This window comes from Dinoponera quadriceps, unplaced genomic scaffold, assembly GCF_001313825.1.
Source record: "Dinoponera quadriceps isolate SergipeBrazil2010 unplaced genomic scaffold, ASM131382v1 scaffold566, whole genome shotgun sequence".
NCBI classification, from domain to species: domain Eukaryota; kingdom Metazoa; phylum Arthropoda; class Insecta; order Hymenoptera; family Formicidae; genus Dinoponera; species Dinoponera quadriceps.
Window position 1 is genome coordinate 753,895 of NW_014555972.1, and position 6,743 is coordinate 760,637.

The 6,743-nt window shown below is 49.7% G+C and overlaps 1 long non-coding RNA gene across 1 annotated transcript in view; it reads right to left on the reverse strand.

The window, feature by feature from the left end:
* Positions 1–809: 809 nt before the first annotated feature.
* Positions 810–6,743, reverse strand: part of LOC106746377 — a 32,018-nt gene continuing 26,084 nt past the window's right edge. The window contains exon 4 of the long non-coding RNA XR_001374594.1: positions 810–4,934. This is a non-coding gene — a long non-coding RNA (uncharacterized LOC106746377). The remainder of the gene's footprint in view (positions 4,935–6,743) is intronic.

Consider the following 6,743-nt stretch of genomic DNA (forward strand, 5'->3'; position numbering starts at 1 on the left):
TCAGCAGGTAACAATTCTCGAGAACTTTTTATGGTTCAGAAAAAGAGAGAGAGAGAGAGAGAGAGAGAGAGAGGAAAAGCGAAAGTGAGTAAACCGTCGCACAAATCCTTCACGAAGGTTCAACATAGTGATATAGTTCCCTACAAATGCGCTCGGAAGCGCGCGCGTAAAACGCAACCCCTGCGATACGACCATCGTTTAACTTTGCTTCCGAGATGCGTCATCCTCCCCCGCGTCGTTCTTCACTCATTTTTCCTCCGGCCGTTCCGCTTCTCCACATGTGCGTAATCAACGTAATCGCCGATCAGAGTGACCGAGACGCGAAAGACGACACTGTTGTCGCCACCCTTCGCCTTCACAACGTTGTACTCCCATCCTGTTGGACGGAAACGGAGATCGCGCGAATAAATATGTTCGAGTCGTACTCGAGAATAACTATCACGACAGTTACTCCCGAAAAGCGGCGTTATTACTCTTCTCTCTCTCTCTCCCTCGCGTACGCACATTTTGCTTTTTTACACATAGCGCATATATATATATATATTTTTTTTTGCTTTCTTACACATAGCGCATATATATATATATATATATATANGGCAGGCAGGCAGGCAGGCAGGAAGGAGGACGAGCGGTTGGCGAGGGAGAAGATAAAAGCGATGGTGGTGCGAGGGAGAAACGGCGAACATGGCGAAGGAGAGCGGAGGTGGCGGGGGGCGGAGGGGGTGGTAGTGTAGCGGACGGGCGAGCAGCGTCAGTGGGCGCTGTGGCCCGAGGGGGTACGCGAGGGGAGGTGAGCGGGGTGTGCGGAAGGGACGAGGGACCAACGCGAGGGGGGAAAGCGAGGGGGAGACGTACCAGGGAGGACGGAGGTAATTTGAGCGTCACACGCCGAGCGAGCGGCAACGAACGAACGCCAGGCAACGTCTATGTGCTACATAAAGAGGGTCCCCCTCCCCCCGCAAGAGCGCGCGCGCGATCGCGATCGCGCTCGCTGCTTCGCTCGCTCGCTCGTTCATTCGCTCGCTCACTCTCGCGCCCTCGTCTCCCCTTGCTACCACCTCCTACCCGCGTCCTCTCCCTCATGTATCCAACCCATCGCGAACCTACGATGCGATGCGACCCATGTACAACGCGTCCCAAAAGTCCCGCGTTGCCTGCCTGCGTTGCCTACCTGCCTGCCTGCCTGCCTGCCTACCTGCCACTGGCTTGCCTCCGCTGGTTGTGCCGCTTCGCTGGAGAGAATCGCGCTTTCGTGGGATATACGAGGGACCGGGCGAAGCGCTAGCTGGGAAATGGCTTTAACCTAGGTTATCGAGAGAGAGAGAGAGAGGGAGGGTGGCCGGAAGGCGAGGCGATGTGAGACGAAACGAGGTGAAGCGAGGCAGGGTTGCGAAATTTTTCAGGAACCGGCAGGGTGGTCGGACGTGCGGTATAACGTTGAACGCGCGGCATTGTGGGTGTGGTTTTTGGCGGCAAAGGAGATCCTTGGAGAAGAAGGAGAGGAAGGAAGCGAAGAAAAGGAGAGACAAGGGGTGGAAGGACACCCAAAAGGATTACCGCGATCTCTCTCTCTCTCTCTCTCTCTATCTTTCTCTTTTTTTCAGTCTCTCCTCTTTACACTACGTTGACTTTCCACAAAGATACATTTTTCATGGTGGCGTGGATAAGTTTTAAGCGCAGCGTGCGTCCCGGGAATTCGCGCGCGCCGATATGGATATTCTTGCGTCACCGCGATGGTCTCTCGCGCGCGTACTCTTTTTATTCCATCTAAATATATAAGCCAGAAGGAAGTAACGCTGATGTCATGATGAACCGTATTGACGTTCGAGGTTGTGCGCCGCACGCCAAGTGTAATTATAATTGGAGCCTGTCACTCATGAAGTGATTTATTTTCAAGTATTCGTCTAATTAAGGAAAGCAGAGTCGCCTTATTATAGATTGTTTACCTCCCATGATGTGTGTGCGTGCGCGCGAGCGACTCGCCTTTACGTAACGTCAAAGTAATACACACTGTGTATCGACCTCATTTTTTCTGTTTTGCAATAATGCGAGTCGCGGGCATAAGAAATAAATACACGGTCTGTCCCAAAAGTTTTCGAATTTTCTTCCTACGGACGGTATTAGTGGCGCCATCTATACAAATAAGATTGCACTATTTTTGTTCACAAATTCTGTAAGTTGAATTAAGGTCCCTCCCACGGTTGTTTTACCACAAGTATAAAACCGACGTAACCGCGTGTGACGCTCACCGAGAAATCACGGATGGGGCAAATATCAAATTTTGTGTGAAATTGGGCGAAACGTTCACAGAAACATTAGCAATGTTACAGGAGGCTTATAGGGACAAAGCACTATCCCCTTACATCAGTTTACGAGTGGTTCGTGAAATTCCGGGACGGTAGAGAATCGCTGGAAGATGACGAGCGCAGCGGGAGGCCGAACGGTCGAAACCGTAGAAAAGATTAGTGTGATCTACTTTTGACTTATTACTTGGGCGTTATGAAGCTGGCAAGAATTGGTCGGGTTCATCCTCGATACCAAGTGCAAGGCAGCTTGGTCGCTTCTGCATGACGATGCTCCGGCAAGTGCACCGCCGGCGTGCAAATTTCGGTCTTAGTCCTTGATCATCCCCCATATTCACCAGATTTGGCACTATGCGACTAATTTTTGTTCCCGAAACTGAAGGGGGAGCCATTATTTTGGACATTCAGGCTATTTCGACCATCCCAAAGGAAGACTTTCAACGGAGTTTTCTAAAGCTGTACGACCGTTGTAAAGATTGTATTTCTCCGAAAGGGATGTATTTGGAATAATTGTAAGTAAAAATTTCTATTACTTTACAGCGTCTGTTTTAATGAAAATTCGGAAACTTTTGGGACAGATCGTGTATAATACGTTGCTCGCACACACGTTCATTCTCGGTTCAACGGCTCGTCGAAGAACAGACTTTATCGCGCATAATTTTCAGATTTCATTTAACGGCTTCGTAAAAAGCGACGCGAGATAAAAGAAGTCTTTCTGCGCGCGCGTCGATGGTAATCGGTCGCGAAAGTGGACATGCGATCGAGCGATCGCCGTTCACCGAGTTAAAACGCAGCGGCGTTCCGCGACTTCGAACAGCAAACGAGCCGAACATCGGCAATCACAGCCGGAATGTAAATCGCGTTAGACGAGGAGTGCGAAGGGTACTAAGTGGGAGGGTAATGTGAGATAGTTGGATAGGTATTGTAGACGCCTGCGTTTTCGATGAAGCAGCTAGAACGGTTTTTCGAAACAAGAAATGCGCGGTAAAATCATTTACAAAACCCGTTGAGGAAAGACAGGATAGATCGATTAGAGGTATATGAAATAAAACGCGATGAAAAAGCGCAGTGTGAAAAATGAAACATGAAAAATGTGTGTGTGAGGAAGGGAGGAGAGAGATGGAGCGGGGATAAAGATGGGTTTGTGTTCATTAGAAACACGAAACGTTTAGAGTAGCGAGAAATTCTTGGTACATCGTGAAGGTGCACAGCGCAACTCCATGACACTTCCAGAGAAAGAAAAAAAAAGAAGAGAGGAAGGGGAGAGGGGGTAGTAAAAGGGGAAGAAAAGAAAGACTATCGATGTATCGGATAGCTTGCGAGATCATTAAAGCTGATAACGACCTCTCGATACAGTGACCTCTCGCGCTCCAGCGGAATTCACGAGTCGAACTTCCCAAACACAAGTCTGCCCCCTCTCCTCCTTCTCGCCGCGCTTTCTCGTATTTTCTGTGAACGACGTCGATGATGTAGCATATACCGGCATCTTTCCGTTTTCACGCGCGTTTATCGTGTCGCCTTCGACAACATTATAACCATTATGAGAGAGAGAGAGAGAGAGAGAGCAATTTATCCCTACAACCGCGTCATTAATCACATGCTAATTAGTAAGCTTCGCGCTACTTACGTTTATGGACGCGCGTATGTGTTTAGCAGAGCCGTCGCTTTCGTGGTGGCGGGAAGGGAGAAAGGAAGCCTCCGAAAGGAGGCGCATTTCCCATTCAATGTGTCTACACATCGGAAAAGTCGTTAATCCCGTCTCACTGTTTCTCGATAACACATTCGCGTTAACGCGACGCACCGTACCACGTCGACTGATCAGTCTGTCGTTGAGACGAAAGGATGGATAATTTCACGTCGGCGTGTGTTCCATTCGGCGGAGATCTCTCCTTTCGTTTTTCCCCAAAAGCTTATCGGCCGTTCTAGAGAGAACGCACTAGTACCGAAAATCCGGATTCGTCGATCATAATGGGCGCAGATAATGGGCACACGCACCATCTCTGGAAAGTTTCTAGCGAAGGCAGCCGTGATACGTGTATCGGATCGGTATTGGGGCGGAACGAAGAGGGTACACACGGACACAGGCACGCATGTATAGGCGCGTATCTAGCTACCTACCTATCTACTTACACACGCACGAGCGTGCGCGCGTGCTCATATGTCCGCGATGGGACGTGACGATAAACATGACGTTTGAAAAGTTCTGCTGCCGTTTTCCGAGATAGGAGCGCAGGAGCGCGATAAAGAATCGGTGGCGGCTGTGATAGCGATAGCGGTGACGGTGGCGTACTTTTCGACGAACGGAGCGAACGAGGCATTAACGAAATTGTTGCGGCGAATCCCCGTTTAGTCCTTCGCCATATCCGCCGCCACTACGCTCGCCATTTACCTCCGCCATCCGCGCGTGTACCGCGTTCCTGAGGTACCGGCCCCGCCATATCGCGGAAGGGTTGATGAAATTGGTGCGCGCTGATTAAATTGTTGCTAGGCGGGAAAGCTGGCGCGCATACATATGTAAGAAATTTCTGGCCCTTCGATGCCCCGATATCGCCTGAGTATTCTTTGTATCCGTCGACGAAAAGAACTCTCCTCGGGGATAATAACACGCTCCTTGGTATTCACCGAGCAGAGCTGCAAAAAAATCAGCCGCAATTAAGCTTTAATGATCTCGCGAAGACCATATATAATCAATATTTTATACTAAATATACGAAAATATGATAAATTTATCAAAATTATTATTATATTGCTACACTATATTTGTTATTTATTGTAATAAATACAATTATAAGAAAGTGGATTACCCGACGTGTCGAGTTTAAAGTCGAAGATATCAAAATATATCAACGTATAGATAAAATTTCAATTAGTTAGTTTCGAATGAAAATTTATTTATAAATTCGTATTGTATACATCAAATATATTCATATTGTATACATAAAATTGATTTATAAATTCATATTATATACGTCAAAATGTATTCTTATATTATTAATGAACTTGTTTCCTATTGTGTTGAAGCGTTTGAGCGTCTTTTTGTCGTTGCGCCGAGTTTACGAAAATTTGACATCCCATCGCTGTATGTACGATCATAGACAACAAATTCGTGCAAAGGGAATCAATCGTGCAGATAATCCGGCCATGAAAGTTCTGAAGAAGTTTCCGCGATTTCAACGAGTAGCAGTTGAGAGCTCATGAATGAATGGGAGTACGCGTGCGGCGAGTCTCTACTACACTTGAAACAACACATTTCTTAGTGGAACAGTAGGATTCCCTCCATCTCTCTCGCCCCGCGAAACTTTCAAATAGTAAAATTGGTAACGACGCGAATGCTCGTAGCAAAACGTGGAAAATTAAAACGGTGGAGGGAACGAAAGATGAGAAAAGGAAAACGAGAGAGCCCGCTCGTGAGATCAATTGATATCAAGTCCGCGGCGTATATCGTGAATTTCTCACGAACGGCGAGTACGTACGTAGGAGAAGACGAAGAGGCTCGCGTGACGACGTCGGGTTAGAGGCAAGATCGCGACGTCGACCATGACGACGACGACGACGAAGAAGACGACGACGACGACGACGTAGCAAGGACGAATCACGAACGTCGGTATTCGAGGTGCGGCACAAAGAGGATAGAGAAGGTTGATGGAAAGGTCGAGCGCGGGGCAGACGAGAGAGGCGGGCAGGGCAGGAGAGGGGGGGAACTAGGGGTCGAGGCGGAGGGTCGCGCGATTAATTCGCAGAACGGCGAAGGATATTCCCGCGGCTGGCCCCATATAAGCCCTCCTGCCTTCCCCACGTTCCCCTGGTGCTGCCACCGCCCCCGCGGCCCCCGCCACGCTTCACTTCGCCGCGGTCTCCCCCCTCGAGCGAGCGCGCGCGCACCACCCTACACACACCGTTCCTCTTCTCATCTCCAGCAGTGTCCGCGGCATTAGGCGTCGATCTACCGAGATACGGAGATCGAGGCAGCGGTGCGCCTCTGGCCTCGTCGATGCCAGGCACGTCTGCCTTTTGGGGCGCTCCGCGGAGCACATATGTAGATCCCGCATATATCTATCGCATACATACTCGGCACATATATACCTAGCAGCCGTGTCGCGTCGCGTGATGATACATACATACCACGCGTACATATATATACTCGTATATACCGCGCGAGAGGTTGTGTGGTATACGTTTTCGCACATACGACTCGGACGACGGCGACGCGGTATATCTAACATAGAACCCGCGTCCCTCTTCGGACCTCCGCGGTATATAACGCGGCTCTGTGTGCGCGCACATACACGCTCCTCTCGGTACCGGGGCGCGCGGTTATATACAGACGGATCACACGACGGTCGGTCGGTCGCCGCGCGCACATAGCGTGGTCCCATGTAAAGGGCGGTAGGACCGCGTAGAGCCGTCGCGTTCTCTCCCTCCCTCCCCTCCCCCCCCCCCC